Below are 16153 nucleotides of genomic sequence, written 5' to 3' on the forward strand. Positions count from 1 at the left end.
TTAGAACTAGCAAATAACACACCATTACCTTTGGTGGAAAGGGGACGTGGGTGGCGCTGTGGGTTAAACCACAGAACCTAGAAGTTCTGTAGAAGTGGTAGAAGTGGAAGGATACCCCTATAGAAGGGGTAGAAGTGGAAGGATCATTAGGCGCGAGTGATCATGCTTTTCTGAAGTTTACTATACAGCGGAAAGGAGCAGCCAAGCATACTAGGACTCAATTTATTGACTTTAAGAAAGCCAACTTCATACAACTTAGGGAAGTGCTGGGTGAGATCTCATGGACAGTAATACTAAAAGGAAAGGGAGTTCATGATGGCTGAGAGTTTGTTAAGAGGGAGATAGTAAAAGCACAACTTCAGGCAATACCAATGAGACGGAAACATGGAAGGTGCCTAAAGAAGCCAGGTGGCTATCTAAAGAACTTTTAACTGAGTTAAGATTAAAAAAGGATTTGTACAAAAAATGGAAAAGGGGGGAAACCACCAAAGAGGAATTCAAACAAATAGCCAGCACGTGTAGACACAAAGTCAGAAAAGCTAAAGCACAGAATGAACTCAGGCTTTCTAGAGAGGTTAAAAGCAACAAAAAAGGCTTTTATGGGTATGTTCGTAGCAAAAGGAAGAACAAAGAAACAATGGGGTCACTCAGAGGAGAAGATGGTGAAATGCAAACAGGGGACACAGAAAGGGCTGAACTCCTCAATGCCTTCTTTGCCTCAGTCTTCTCCGATAAAGAAAACAATGCCCGACCTGAAGAATTTGGAGCAAGTGATTCAGCAGAGGAAACACAGCCCAGAATAACTAAGGAGATAGTACAAGAATACTTGGCTAGTCTAGATGTATTCAAGTCTCCAGGGCCAGATGAACTGCATTCAAGAGTATTAAAAAAACTGGCAGATGTGATCTCAGAACCACTGGCAGTCATCTTTGAGAATTCCTGGAGAACAGGCGAAGTCCCGGCAGACTGGAGGAGGGCAAATGTTGTCCCTATTTTCAAAAAGGGGGAAAGAGAGGCTGGTAAAATGCGGTCTTGACTATGCTACCACTCAGTGGATTTGTAACTGGCTGACTGACCGAACCCAAAGGGTGCTCATCAATGGTTCCTCTTCATCCTGGAGAAGAGTGACTAGTGGGGTGCCACAGGGTTCTGTCTTGGGCCTGGTCTTATTCAACATCTTTATCAACAACTTGGATGATGAACTCAAGGGCATCCTGATCAAATTTGCAGATGACACCAAACTAGGAGGGGTGGCTAACACCCCAGAGGACAGGATCACACTTCAAAACGACCTTGACAGATTAGAGAACTGGGCCAAAACAAACAAGATGAATTTTAACAGGGAGAAATGTAAAGTATTGCACTTGGGCAAAAAAAATGAGAGGCACAAATACAAGATGGGTGACACCTGGCTTGAGAGCAGTACATGTGAAAAGGATCTAGGAGTCTTGGTTGACCACAAACTTGACATGAGCCAACAGTGTGACGCGGCAGCTAAAAAAGCAAATGCAGTTCTGGGCTGCATCAATAGGAGTATAGCATCTAGATCAAGGGAAGTAATAGTGCAATTCTGGGCTGCATCAATAGGAGTATAGCATCTAGATCAAGGGAAGTATTAGTGCCACTGTATTCTGCTCTGGTCAGACCTCACCTGGAGTACCGTGTCCAGTTCTGGGCACCACAGTTCAAGGAGGACACCGACAAACTGGAACGTGTCCAGAGGAGGGCAACGAAAATGGTCAAAGGCCTGGAAACGATGCCTTATGAGGAACGGCTAAGGGAGCTGGGCATGTTTAGCCTGGAGAAGAGGAGGTTAAGGGGTGATATGATAGCCATGTTCAAATATATAAAAGGATGTCACATAGAGGAGGGAGAAAGGTTGTTTTCTGCTGCTCCAGAGAAGCGGACACGGAGCAATAGATCCAAACTACAAGAAAGAAGATTCCACCTAAACATTAGGAAGAACTTCCTGACAGTAAGAGCTGTTCGACAGTGGAATTTGCTGCCAAGGAGTGTGGTGGAGTCTCCTTCTTTGGAGGTCTTTAAGCAGAGGCTTGACAACCATATGTCAGGAGTGCTCTGATGGTGTTTCCTGCTTGGCAGGGGGTTGGACTCGATGGCCCTTGTGGTCTCTTCCAACTCTATGATTCTATGATTCTATGACCTAGGGCTTGCCGATCAGAAGGTCCGCAGTTCGAATCCCCGTAACGGGGTGAGCTCCCGTTGCTTGGTCCTTGCTCCTGCCAACCTAGAAGTTCGAAAGCATGTCAAAGTGCAAGTAGATAAATACGTACTGCTCCGGCAGGAAGGTAAACGGTGTTTCTGTGCGCTGCTCTGGTTTGCCAGAAGCGGCTTAGTCCTACTGGTCACATGACCCAGAACCTGTTTGCGGACAACCGTCGGTTCCCTTGGCCAATACAGCGAGATGAGCGCCACAACCCCAGAGTTGGTCACGACTGGACCTAATGGTCAGGGGTCCCTTTACCTTTACCTTTGGTGGAAAGGGATCAGTATCCAAAACATTCTGTTTGTATCGTTCTAGAAAACCTTTGCAAAAACAACTCCATCAAAGGTTTCATACTCAGCATACACATAAGACCGAGATATAGCCCTGGCCAAGATGCTTCATTACCAATGAAGGCATTTTTGTTATTAACACTATTTAGAGATCCATGTGCTCCTCATGTACATCTTATGTAATCATAACTAGGACAGGCTGCGCATGGGGAACAAGCTGGAGAACAGGACCACCTGAAGAGAGGACTTTATTCTATGCAAAAATAGAACTCTCTCCAACTTGCTAGCTGAGCTACTCAATTTGACTCTTTTTGTGTTTTTGTTTTTAATCCACCATGCATCACCTAAAAGTAATCTCCAGTTTTGTTTATATAAAAACTGCTGAGTTTTTCTTTCTTTCTGTTTTTCTGCCTACTAAAGAACCGAAGGAAACATTGTCCCTTGCCTCGGGATGGAGACAGTTGGATTTTACATCTTCATAAATGGAAGATCAACCATTGGGTTCTTCTTCTCCTGTCCAACCTTGTTGTGAGCAGCCTCTGACCTAACCATCTGTGACCATGCCCTCCCCCATTCCACCTTGAGCCTGTGACCAGATGCACACCTGTTACGGAAGGGGGGGGGCATGTCTTCTTCACCTTCTTCACTACAATATATCCCTTTATTCCCAATTGTCAATGTCAAAGGGAACTAAAATCTATAAAATCCATATCCATAATCCCTCAAGTAAGGTGTCAAGACCCTAATCCTGTCAAAATCACTCTGCCAAACCTTTCCTCCGGGCAATGCCAGATGACAGACTATGCATACACTCAGGAAGCGCTTATCTGCGCATATCTCCAGCTCTGCATATTCCCCCCTCCCTCCTCCTTATGTTAATCCGGTGTAGCTCTGCATATTCCCCCCTCCCTCCTCCTTATGTTAATCCGGTGTAGCTCTGCATATTCCCCCCCCCTCCTCCTTATGTTAATCCGGTGTAACCCAACCTCTCCTTAATGTATTCATAATGTAACTGGGATGTATTTTGCACTGTATTCTGGGACATGGAGGGAGTTTCAAAAGTTCATGTCACCCCTTTCTCGCTGTTCAATCTCGTTTTGAACCTGTTGCGCAATAAACCTTGGATCTCCGCATTTTGCTCGTGTCCGGCTGAGCTCATTTTCTTCCGCAGGGACCCGCGGACACTTAGTCCGACGAGCTGGGTGGCAGTGTAGCCCCGCACCCAGATTTTAGCCGTAACAACACCCCTGGTGCCTTCATCAGGAACCAACATTGCCCCCCCCCCCTCTGTTTGGTTTGCCAGCTAGTTTCCTGGAGAGTTCAGGAGAGCTGAAAAGCTTGCATATTATTCTGTGACATTTAGGTGGCTGGCCTCATAAAGGCATTCCCCAAATGTAGATTTTGTAATTTCTTCTTACGAGCCACAATGGCTGCGTTTAAATTCAGAATGTTAATATTAGTTATTTTGTTTACAGTGTTTATAGCCCACCCTTCACTGAATATTTTCAATCCCACAGAGGGAATGATGTAATAAAATTAAACAGAGAAAAACAATGTATCCCAAATTACAAAATCATACAAGCAGGCCCAATAAATGACAACCTAGCAATTTTGTCATGAGGCAAACAAGCAAAACTACACTAAGAAAACTAAAAAAAATTCCAGTTATCACCAAATACCTAGATAAAAACAAAGACAAGGCATTCAAACAGATTTGAGCCCATTAAACAACCCCTGGTCTTACAGCAGATGCGTCTCAAACCCAGCTCACTAGCAAACTAGTGTGCCTGAAGAGAGGGATAAAGTGATGCTAATTTGAAGTAATAGATACTATTAAACACAGCTGCATTTTGTTGTCAGTGGATCTCTGGTTGATCATTATAGCTTACCTGTGCAATCGAAAGTTTGTAGAGAATGTATTTAAGAGTAACCAGAATTAATTTAGGCAGGATAGAGAGGGTGGGATGGCAGAACCAAAAAACTGGAAGCCAAAGATAGGGAAAGCCGAATTTCAAAATGATGCTTGGAGTAACCTAATTTTAATTGTATAATGTCATGTAAAGGTAAAGGTAAAGGTACCCCTGCCCGTACGGGCCAGTCTTGACAGACTCTGGGGTTGTGCGCCCATCTCACTCAAGAGGCCAGGGGCCAGCGCTGTCCGAAGACACTTCCGGGTCACGTGGCCAGCGTGACATCGCTGCTCTGGTGAGCCAGAGCCGCACACGGAAACGCCGTTTACCTTCCCGCTAGTAAGCGGTCCCTATTTATCTACTTGCACCCGGAGGTGCTTTCGAACTGCTAGGTTGGCAGGCGCTGGGACCGAGCAGCGGGAGCGCACCCCGCCGCAGGGATTCGAACCGCCGACCTTTCGATCGGCAAGTCCTAGGCGCTGAGGCTTTAACCCACAGCGCCACCTGCGTCCGTACTCAACCTCTTTTAGGGAAGGGTCACAACTCAATGGCAAAGCCTCTGCTTTGCATGCATAGGGTCCCTGGCTCCCTAAGGGCAGCTTCAAGTCTCTCTCTCTCTCTCTCTCTCTCTCTCTCTCTCTCTCTCTCTCTCTCTTCTCCAGCACTCTTGCGGCAGCCCCTGCAGCACCGCCAGGGAGGGGGAACCCGTCACACTACCCTAAAACTGCCTCTTTAGAAGGCAGCTTCCTGTGCCTCAGTGTGGTGAGGAGAGAAGATGGTGAGGGCAATACTGGAAGTTGTGAATTTTAAAAGAAAATAAAAAAAACTTTGCATTGAAAAGTATGCATAAGAAGCATACCCATTGACATCAATGCATGTAGCTCCCTCAGTCTTAAAAAAACAGTGAAAAGCCCCAATGACCACCCTGAATAGATAAATTATGAATAATAATAAAACAAAAAGCATAAGAATCTTAATTTTAAAATTACATGCAATTTTTTAATGTATATATAAAATATTTAATTGGTTTTTCAGATTAAAATTTTACAGTGACATGTCCAACATACAACATAAAAACAAGATTCTAAGGAATCTCTTGGACTTCCCTCCTCCCCTTTGTGGGTCCTACTGTTAGTCATTTCCTCCTGCATCTTTTATAATAATCCAAATCTTTTACATCTCCATTGTATCAAAAATTCACCATTAAATTAAAAGTGATATTCCAATCCAATTTTAACTGTTTACAATTATCTTTAAGATAAGTTATACATTTTTCCCATTCCTTATTAAAATTTTGGTCTTCCTGATTTCTGATTCTTCCGGTCATTTTAGCCATTTCGGCATAAATCATCAACTTGATCTGCCATTCTTCTCTGGTAGGGACTTTATCTTTCCATCTCTGGAAAGAATAACATGCAATTGTTAATCCAAGCACACGTTGCGTTCTGCATTCTACAAACTCTGTGATAAACAAGGGAAGAGGTCATGATAAAGACACAGGGAATGATTTGCAAAGGCAGAAATGCAAATGCATCGCAATTCAGAGCAGTCCCCCCAACTTAGGGCCCTCCAAATGTTTTGGTCTACAACTTCCATCAGCCGCAGACAGCAGAGCCATGAGGAGGGTGCCTGAAATAGAAGAATTTTGCATATAACGAGCAGGGTGAAAAGAGTTCCTCTTGTACTTGAAAGGGGGTTCCCCCTCGCACCCCAGCTCTGGCTGTGGGGGACAGATATAAATAAAAAAATATTTATTATTATTATTATTATTATTCAGATGGTCTGTGGCGTATTTGTGGATTTTTGGTTGAAGATAGGAGGTGGCACATTCATCATACTGAATGTCGGCTATGGTTTTTAATTGCTTCTTCTACTCCTTATATAATTGTATTTTATTGTATTACAATTTCAATTCTATGGAATTACAATAGCTACAATGGGCAGAAAAATCATTAAGTCCTCCTCAAAAACCCTCAGCAGTTTTCAGGTGGTCGGGGTGGGGGGATGGGGGAGTTTAGAAGCCACAGCATTAGGTCAAGGGAGAGATCATGCTGGAGTGGTGAGATCAGCAAAACTCCACAAAGCTCTCCTGCAACTTGCCCCAAGCCCTCGGGATGGCAGGAACAAGAGAAGGCATGGAAGGAAATTGGCGCACGCCCATTCAGGTCTGGATTGGCTGTGTCAGATTGGCCTGTGGGTTTTAGCTGACCTCAGTGATGCTTTGCTTCCCATTCCCTCAGAGAACCATAGAGCTTCAGGATCCGCAAAAGTCACCTAACCTATTCAGTGCTGCTCAGTGCAGGTGGCTCCAGAGCTGCTGAAGTTCCTCTGTTGCAAACTATTCCACCTCAGTTTAGGCCACTTGGGTGAGTTTTCTCAGACCCTTCAGTTCTTTTGCTTTTTGCTTTCTATAGTTGACAACTTTGTCCTGAGCTGTTAGAAAGTTGCTTGAACATCACAGCTACCCAGCCAATGGCTGTTTACGAGAGGCACAGCCCAGAAGATGAAGGTAGCATTTTTAGCCTATAATGGACTAAGACACTGCCTATGTGTTCAAAGCACAGGTTGTTTGATTCCACCAAAAGCACAAAATCTAGTTCCAGAATCTTCAAGGATTATGAAGCAGGATTATGGGCTGCTTCTAGCCCCAGTTGCCTTGCAGCTACACACACACACACACACACACACACACACAATTTAGCTGCAGCAGGCACAGGAAGCCAAATCAGCCGAGGGAGGAGGAGGGGCGGCAGGATCAGCCCAGTGGAGTCCCAAAAGTGATGCACAAACACAGGAGCATTTCAGTGGCCTCCTGAAACGCCAGCCACCCCAGCACCGGCAGGCTAATTAATTTCCTTTTTGTTTCTTCAAAGTTTCATTTTTAAATTACAGTCTTCCCTCCTCTCTAATAAATACTCAACAATTAAAGCTGTCTTCCTGACATGAGATGCCAGCGTCGACTGCTCCACCCCCTTGTCACCTTCTCTGCCATAAACAGATTCGTAAAAACGGCTTTTCAAGCCCCAGCTGCCATTAGCCACTTAAAATCCCATAATTATCATCCTATCATGGGCCTGTTAACGAGCAGTAAAAATAAGGCCATTGAATATGGTAATTTATTCGTAAATTAGCCTAATGAGAATAGGTTTCAGACACTGTTTACTTTCGAGCTGCCTGTTCCAGTACGGTGGTGCCTGGCTGTGGGGATGTGGGGACAGAAGCGGGGGGGGGGGGGAGATGGGGCCAGGGGGAGCGACGTGCTGGGTGGCAGACAAAGCTTTTCTGGGGGAGATTTGTTAAATTAATGTGCCATCCCACATTTTCTGCTAAATTGGGTGTTCGGCAGAAGGCCCCTCTCATTCTGGCAGTGTTTTCCTCACATATTTTTCAGTTTGGAGACTTAGCATTCAGCTCTGCACTTCCCTGCGGCCTTCCCATTCCTCTCCCAGCAGTTCAAGGGCTGCGAAAGGAAAGGAGGCTCTCAGGAATGACACGTCCTCTTTCAAAGGAGCTGCACGGAAAAGGCTGAGGTCTCACCCGCTGCCACTACCACCGCCCTGCCTTTCACCGCAGTTCAGGTCTTCCGGAAGTCATTCTCTCAACTGATGCAAGCAAACTTCAGATTTCTCCCTCTCTCAAAGGAATAGGCAACATATAAAACAGTCCTCTGATTCCCTCAGCCCTTCAGAAGCCCTTCAGGCAGCTTCACTAGCTGAGAAAACTTCTCCATCATCAACATTTCCCCCAAATCCATGCCTACTCCTGGCTATAGCTTGCTTCACTCTTAAAAGAAAAAAAAAAGGCCACCATTTTGCATGCACCAAGCGTAGCTCCATCACCACCACCTCAGGGACACTTGTCATAACTTAGCTTTAAATAAATAAATAAATAGGTAAGTAAGTAAGTAAGTAAGTGAACCTCCATCTGGAACTGACTCCTTGCGGGTGCTGCCAACTGAAGCCCTTTTGGAACCAGTTCCCTTTGCTTATTTTTGGAGAGAGGTGAAAAGTTCTCATATGCACAGTATCTAGCTCAGTGGTTCCCAAACTTTTTTTGGGGGGGGGGACCACTGCCTCCTTGGTTCCCTAAACTCAGGCCTAGGACTCCCTCCCCTGCCCAATAAGGAGGATTGTTTAGTGGTTTGCACGGAGGAAGAAAATAACACAATAAAGTTCGAGACACTACCAATTAATTGCACGTTTACTAAAAATCCGATTAAAACTATTTTGTTTGATTAAATAAAAAAGGCTGATTAACTTGATCCCATGATACCCGCTTTTCAGAAGTCTGATAGCTATTTGTACCATCAGCGCTCCTCTGCTGCCCCCTTGCCTCTTACTGCCCCCTAGATAATTCCACTCCCCAGGGGGCGCTACCCCCCCCTTTGGGAACCACTGCTCCAACCTCTTCTTCTGGAGGAAGCAAAACAGTCAAGAACACCAAGCAAGTGTTTATCCAAAGAGAAATCAACTCCATCTGCCAGTTGCCCTCTGACTACAGGGCTGAAGGGGGCAAAATGCCCTCTGACCTCAGCCACTAGCCAAGGGGGAGGCCTGAGTCCTTGATAATATGGAACAGATGGCAATGAGAGCTGAGTTTGCTGCTTCTTTTCCTCTTCCCTCCCCAACCCCCTTTTCCTTTTGTACTGTTTCTATTAAACTATAAGGCTGTGAGAGAGGTTGCCTTATATTTTAATCTCTGTGCCGTATCTAGGTGCTTGATTAGTGAATCATAACTGCTATGACTACTGAAGCCTTTGCAACAATCCCTGCGATTTTTCCAGAGGAACTAAAACAACCCAGTTAATTGTAATTATTTTTAAACATTTGTAATTGTTCCTTATTGAAAATTCTAATATTTCTTGCAAAACTGCTTTGAGGTTTCACTAAAGTAGTTAAACATTTTCTTAAACAAGCCTCAGTGATCTACTACTTAAGTCCAACTTGGCTTGATGTAGCACCTCAGTAGGAAACCTCTCTCTCTCTCTCTCTCTCTCTCTCTCTCTCTCTCTCTCTCTCTGTCTGATAAGGGTCAGGATATATTGTTCTAGTGCCTCCCCAATCACTCCCCAATATCTGCTCCCCACATTGCCATCTGGTTGCTTAGTCTTTATTCTCATCCCCAAAATGGATCCAGCCAAAAGGAAAATCCCTGGGGGAAGTGGCCTCTCCAGTGACCTCCCACAGAGTTCTGGTCATATAGGACAAGTCCCCAGGGAGTCCCATGCCGCCTGTCTGAAGGGAAGGCAATATGCTTTAGTAGCAAAGCAGAACATTTGCATGCAGGAGCCTTTCTAGGCAGGGCTGTGAAGACCCTCACCCTGTAACCCTGGACGCTCTTGCTGGCAGCCAGTCTGGACAATGCTGAGCTGGAAACGATGCCTTATGAGGAACGGCTAAGGGAGCTGGGCATGTTTAGCCTGGAGAAGAGGAGGTTAAGGGGTGATATGATAGCCATGCTCAAATATATAAAAGGATGTCACATAGAGGAGGGAGAAAGGTTGTTTTCTGCTGCTCCAGAGAAGCGGACACGGAGCAATGGTTCCAAACTACAAGAAAGAAGATTCCACCTAAACATTAGGAAGAACTTCCTGACAGTAAGAGCTGTTCGACAGTGGAATTTGCTGCCAAGGAGTGTGGTGGAGTCTCCTTCTTTGGAGGTCTTTAAGCAGAGGCTTGACAACCATATGTCAGGAGTGCTCTGATGGTGTTTCCTGCTTGGCAGGGGGTTGGACTCGATGGCCCTTGTGGTCTCTTCCAACTCTATGATTCTATGATTCTAGAGGGACCAATGGTCTCACTTTGTACAAGGCTCCTCACTGTGTTCCTATGGACATTTGCCAAGTTGCCCAATGAGATTTTTTTTGTCCCGTTCTGTCCCTGCCCCCCCATAATAAAAATTTAACCACTGTTCCTTTTTAAGAAGAAGAAGAGGAGGAGGAGGAGGAGGAGGAGGAGGAGGAGGAAGAGTTTGGATTTGATATCCCACATTATCACTACCCTAAGGAGTCTCAAAGTGGCTAACAATCTCCTTTCCCTTCCTCCCCCACAAGAAACACTCTGTGTGGTGAGACTTCAGAGAAGTGTGACTGTCCCAAGGTCACCCAGCAGCTGCATGTGGAGGAGTGGGAAATTGAACCCCGTTCACCAGATTACGAGTCCATACCTCTTAACCACTACACCACACGGGTTCTTTAAGCACTTGCCTGAAGCAAAAGATTTATTCCAGTTAACAATGCTCAATTCCACAGTTGCAATCTGGCCAGGCCACAATTATTGACATTTCCCCATGCTGTCTCCTTCAGCCGAGGTTCAAGGCTTCAGTTTCATTATACTCTTTATTGCAAACTCTGCTTTTAGCCAAATTCTCTTATAGATTGGTTTCAGTGACAGGAATTTTAATTACTCCGGGCAAGAGAAGAACTCGGCCCAGGATATCTGGTTTATCAAGTTTAAACCTGAATCTTATCTTTACTTGGCCTTGCTTTACTTTACTTTACTTTACTTTACTTTACTTTACGGCTGCCCGTTAGTAAGTGGCATTGTGAAGGGCCCATTTTTGAATTCTAAGATTCAGCCTGATCACCTTTGTAAAGGACTGTAACTGTCACTGCAAAAAAGGAAGTAATAAATAAGGGAGGGGGCACTGAGCCTCATCCTTAATGAAGAAGTATCCAATTGTCGAGCATATGCAGATGCCACAGTCAGTCCCTCCCATGCCACAGTCAGTCCCTCCACAGTCAGTCCCAGCCCAGAGATAATCCTTCAGTTTGTGGGGTTGGGAAATTTCCACTCTAGACGATCATATGCTTTTTCTGCTCCTCACACCACAATTCCAAGAGAGGGCCTATGAACAAAACCTTGCAGATGAATGCTGCTACATACTTCCCACATGGATGGTGCAGAACTGGTCTGCTAGGGACAAAATCCACCTGAACTAGCTGTGTCTATAATGTTCAGTGATTGTAAGTCTTTCAGCTAGTAGAACCATCACAAATTTCAATTTCTATTTAAGCAAGCAGATAGACTCCATTCTTGCTGCAGCATCTCCATTGGGTTTCAAGATATCTGTCACCCTGATCACCCTCCCCTCCCCTGCCCAACAATGGAAATTTCGAGGTAGGCTGCCTCAAAACCTGGAGGTTCCATATAGCAGGAATGTCCATCAGGTTGATCGTGATCTACTGGTAGATCCCTGCAAGGTTTTGGTAGATTGTGGTCTATCTCTGGCTCCTGCCATGCCCCCTTGCCCTGCCCTCCATTGTTGTATGATCTCTGGAAGGGAAGACAGAGCATTCTCTGGCTGCTGTTTTGATCCATAGTGCTCTTTCTGTGAGTGACTATACCCCTTTGTCCCTTTAAACCCCCGCAAAACAGAACACCCCCCCAAAAGCTTTTTTTTATAATCCCTAAAAACGGGGCTTTTCTCCTCCCTAAAAAGCTCAACAACTTTGAGCTGAACCCCCCAAAAACGGGGGTAGATCACTGGAAGTTTTTAATTCTGAAAGTAGATCACAATCTCTTGAGAATTGGACACGCTTGCCATATAGGAATGGGGGATCAAAATGTCTTTTTTTTTGAGTTCTACATTTGGATTTGGCTCTATAACCAGCACCTCACAATGGGGTCGGGGGGGGGGAGAGAGAGAGAGAGAGAGAGAGAGAGAGAGAGAGAGAGAGAGATTAGGACAGTTGAAGGTGATAAGCCACCAAAGTCCCTGGAAAATATGAGGGTCTTGTTTTGCCCTTGCCTGGTTCACAGTCAAGCCTTTTCAGCTTTCTCCCTCCTCCTAAGTAGACCTTTTCTCCTGGCAGAAACACCCTGGCTTCCTACTGGGCAGCGGCTGCTGCCACTCTTAAGATCCAGGGGGGCAAAGGGGGACCATTAGGGGGGGTCAAGAGGGGTTTCAGGGTGAAAATTGGAGGGGGTGTTTGGGGTGGCAGGCAAGATTTTCATGAGATCAAGCACACCAGACTGCCTTGGGACTTGAGCAAAATGTTCCTTTGTGGAATCTATTTTATTTTGACGTCTGCAAAAGTGTCCTGAACCTTCTGTCAATTTTATTTCAGCTGCAGTTAGTATTCCACATACTGGTTGTTTTTTGTGTCTAAACTAGTGCATAAACTAGATCAACTTCCCCATTGTATTCCAACAGCAAACACCAGCAAGTCAGGCTAGTTCCACAGGGACACCCAAATATGGCGCATCCAGAAACCAAAGATGGTTCCTTTGTTGGGTGCTGGGTGTATTGGCTGCAGAAGCTCCGTCAATCAGTTAAGCTCCCTGCAGAAAACAACCGTTTAGCAGAGTAATCCTTACCATGATAACACCAACACACACTCTTCATATACACACTGTTTACCAATATTACAGGTAGTATTCTCTCTCGCTCTCTGAGCCCAGAGAGGGTTCTTTGCTTCAAAGTCCTTGCTGTGTAAAAAGTCCTGAGTTCAGCTGTTTGCAAGCTCTTGCAATTTTTGACAAAGTCTTCAGTCTTGTCCACAGTTCCAATTCTTCTTCTTCAATTCTTCTGCTACACACTGTCTCACACAAATTCCCCCACTGTCCCACCACACAGAATGCTGTAACCTGAGACCTTTCTTTACCCAGTGTTACATGCCAATTCTGCCTGGTAACAAAGGCACTGAGTTAACAAAGACAGAGACAAGAGCCAGCACCCTGGAGGAGGGCAGAGCCTTCCTCTGCTCAGGCTGCAAAGCACCATCTGGTCCACGGATCATGGACGAGGAGCCACAGCTCCTTGTGAGGGACCCTCTTCGCTTCACTCTTGCCTTGGTGTGAGTTGGCTTTAGGAATTCGTTGCTATTGTTTCTGTTGTTGTTTATAGAAAGAAAGAAAAAACCCTTATACGTTGCCTTAAGATTTGTTTTGCTTTTGTTTTCATTTTATGGGGAAAAGCCCCCTGGCAAACAGAATTAAATAAATTGTGGGACTAGCTTGGCAGCATGAGGGCTGGAAGGAACCATTTCCCCAAAAGCTGTTCCTAGAAAAGTTTTGAGGCCCTTGCCAAAGTTAACAGATTTATGGCACAACATGAGATGATTGCAAGGTGGGGGTGGGAAGAGGGAGAAAACTTTCTGAAAAGTACACCACCCTATATTAATTTTCATAAATGGAGCATTGGCTTTGACAGGCATCTGTTCCATTGCCCTCTCAATACGTGCCCCTTTTACAAAATGCCTATTCTTGCCCAAACATCTTCAACAGCTACAGTGCAGATTTTGCATAGAAATAAGCCAAAAACAAGGAGGGGATAGGTTTTTGTTATCTTCACAGTAAAAGCTATCCCCAAATTTCAGCCACTTGCAGTTTTCTTTTTGTACAGATAAACTGCCTCAGACGGTAAGGGGCGGGGGGCATCTCAGTGAATTGATTGGTTTTTGCCATTGGGGGCTTTTTTGTCCTAGGCCAGGGGTAGTCAACCTTTTTATACCTACCGCCCACTAATGCATCTTTCTTGATGGTAAAATTTCCTTACCATCCACCAGAGCTCGATGGAAGGAGGATTCAGCTTGTGCCGTAGAACCCCCAACCGCCCACCTAGAATCCTGAAACATTGGCGCCGACTCCATGGGGCCTGAGGGGGCCCGAGCCCCCTCAAAAATTCGTTTGGGGGGGCTCTGCCCCCCAATAATTTAAGAAAATTATTAGTTATATTATGCTTTGTAAAATTACAAAATTATGTTGGTATTTTTATTTTTCTTGTTTGACGATAGTTACCTTTTAAAATACATTCAGTAATGAGTTAAAACAAAGCCACTCCCGATCTAGAGAGGGGGTGGGGTTGCGGGCTCTCGACCCATCAACAATCTCGCGGGGCTGGCGTCAGCCCCGCGAGAAGCGGGGATTCCCCCTAGCTCATTAATATTCACCGCCCACGGTGGCAGCCAATCGGCCCTTTCGTTCCCCCAGCAGCAGCGGTTTGGAGGTCTTGGGCCCCCCCAATATTTTTTATAAGTCGGTATGGGCCCCCGCCCCCCCAATATTTTTTATAAGTCGACGCCCCTGTCCTGAAACACCCACTAGTGGGCGGTAGGGACCAGGCTCACAACCCCTGTCCTAGGCAGTATTGAGGGGGTATCCTCTGTAATTTTTCAAACAAAAACTACCCTAGAGGAAGAGCAGGTGGGGAGTGCCCTTGTTTTGGGACATTTTGCTACCCCAAAATAGAGGTCCCCAAATGCCATCCATGGAAGTTTCTCTGCCTGTGTTCAAGAAGGCTATTGTTCCTGATGGGAGGGGCTGGAGTGCAATGGCAGAGCAGATGCTCAGCATGCAGAAGGTCCTCCCAGGTCCCTCCACCGGCAGCATCTCCAGGGAGGGTTCACTGCTTGAAACTCTGGAGAGCTGCTGCCACTCCATCCTTCCTGTGGAGACCATTGCAAGCTCTGCCCCACCAGAAGGCAGCTTCCTGCCATCTGTTGGGAGGGAAGAAACATTGCCATTGTGATTAGCAGAGGCGGGTCATTTTGGTGCAGCACACGGTGTCCAGAAGTGGGGAAAGTCAGCTGGGTTCTGCAGGGCTGGATTCTGTATCCTCCCTCACAGGGCACCAACTGCACTCTACATTCAGAAGAGCTCCTGCCACTTTGAAGAGTTTGGATTTGATATCCCGCCTTTCACTCCCCTTCAGGAGTCTCAAAGCGGCTCACATTCTCCTTTCCCTTCCTCCCCCACAACAAACACTCTGTAAGGTGAGTGGGGCTGAGAGACTTCAAAGAAGTGTGACTGGCCCAAGGTCACCCAGCAGCTGCAGGTGGAGGAGCGGGGAAGCGAACCCAGTTCCCCAGATTACGAGACTACCGCTCTTAACCACTACACCACACTGGCTTCCCCTGGGAAGTGCAGGTTGTTCAGGTTGCCGAGAGTTATTCGGAGAGACCCCCTTTTCCTCACAGGGCTGCAATTCTCTTCCCAGGAAACTCTGTGAACTGTAGCTTGGGAGGGGAGAGATACTTCCCAGGATACTTTGGGGGAGTTTTAATGGCTGTTTTAATTGGTATGATGCTGCTTTAAATGTGAAGTGCAGATGCACCCAAGGACGGAGGGACGGGCTGCTTTTATTTCTATGTTCTGTGAGTTCTGGGGAGGACATGCTCTCTGAGCACTCCCAGATGCGCTTTCCTGGGGAGTAGCACCTGTGGGCTTCCTTCTCAGCACTGGCTGCAGCTCAGGGCCAGAGCATCTGCTCTGCATGCTGAAGGTTTCAGGTTCAATCCTTGGCAGCTTCTCCAGGGAAAAGACTCCTGTCCAACCCTAATCCTGGAGAGCCACCCCAAATACAGTCATACCTTGGTTTTCAAACAGCTTAGTTCTCAAACGTTTTGACTCCCAAATGCCACAAACCCGGAAGTGACTGTTCCGGTTGCTGAACTATTTTTGGAGGCCAAATGTCTGGTGGGGCTTCCACGGCTTCCGATTGGCCGCAGGAGCCACACTTTGGTTTCCAAATGTTTTGAAAGTGGAACAGACTTCCAGAACGGGTTCCTTTCAACTTCCAAGGTACGACTGTAGATGGACTTAGCAGAAGGCCACTCCCTACGCAGCCCTCTCCCCCTCTGGGTCTTGGGGGCTGTAGCTCAGGCATCAAGCACCTGCAGAAGGTTCCAGGATCAATCTCCAACAGCATTTGCAGGTAAGGCTGGGAAGGCCCCTCTCTGAATTCTTGGAGAGCGTCTGCCAGCTCAGTCAGCTTCTCCACAGCCT

At 46.1% G+C, this 16153-nt stretch overlaps 1 long non-coding RNA gene across 1 annotated transcript in view; it reads right to left on the minus strand.

Moving 5' to 3' along the window:
- Positions 1-309: 309 nt before the first annotated feature.
- Positions 310-16153, minus strand: part of LOC310834396 — a 495679-nt gene continuing 479835 nt past the window's right edge. Inside the window, exon 4 of the long non-coding RNA XR_014559240.1 lies at positions 310-830. This is a non-coding gene — a long non-coding RNA (uncharacterized lncRNA). The remainder of the gene's footprint in view (positions 831-16153) is intronic.

This window comes from Podarcis gaigeae (genome assembly GCF_964106915.1).
Source record: "Podarcis gaigeae genome assembly, chromosome: 16".
Classification (NCBI taxonomy): Eukaryota; Metazoa; Chordata; class Lepidosauria; order Squamata; family Lacertidae; genus Podarcis; species Podarcis gaigeae.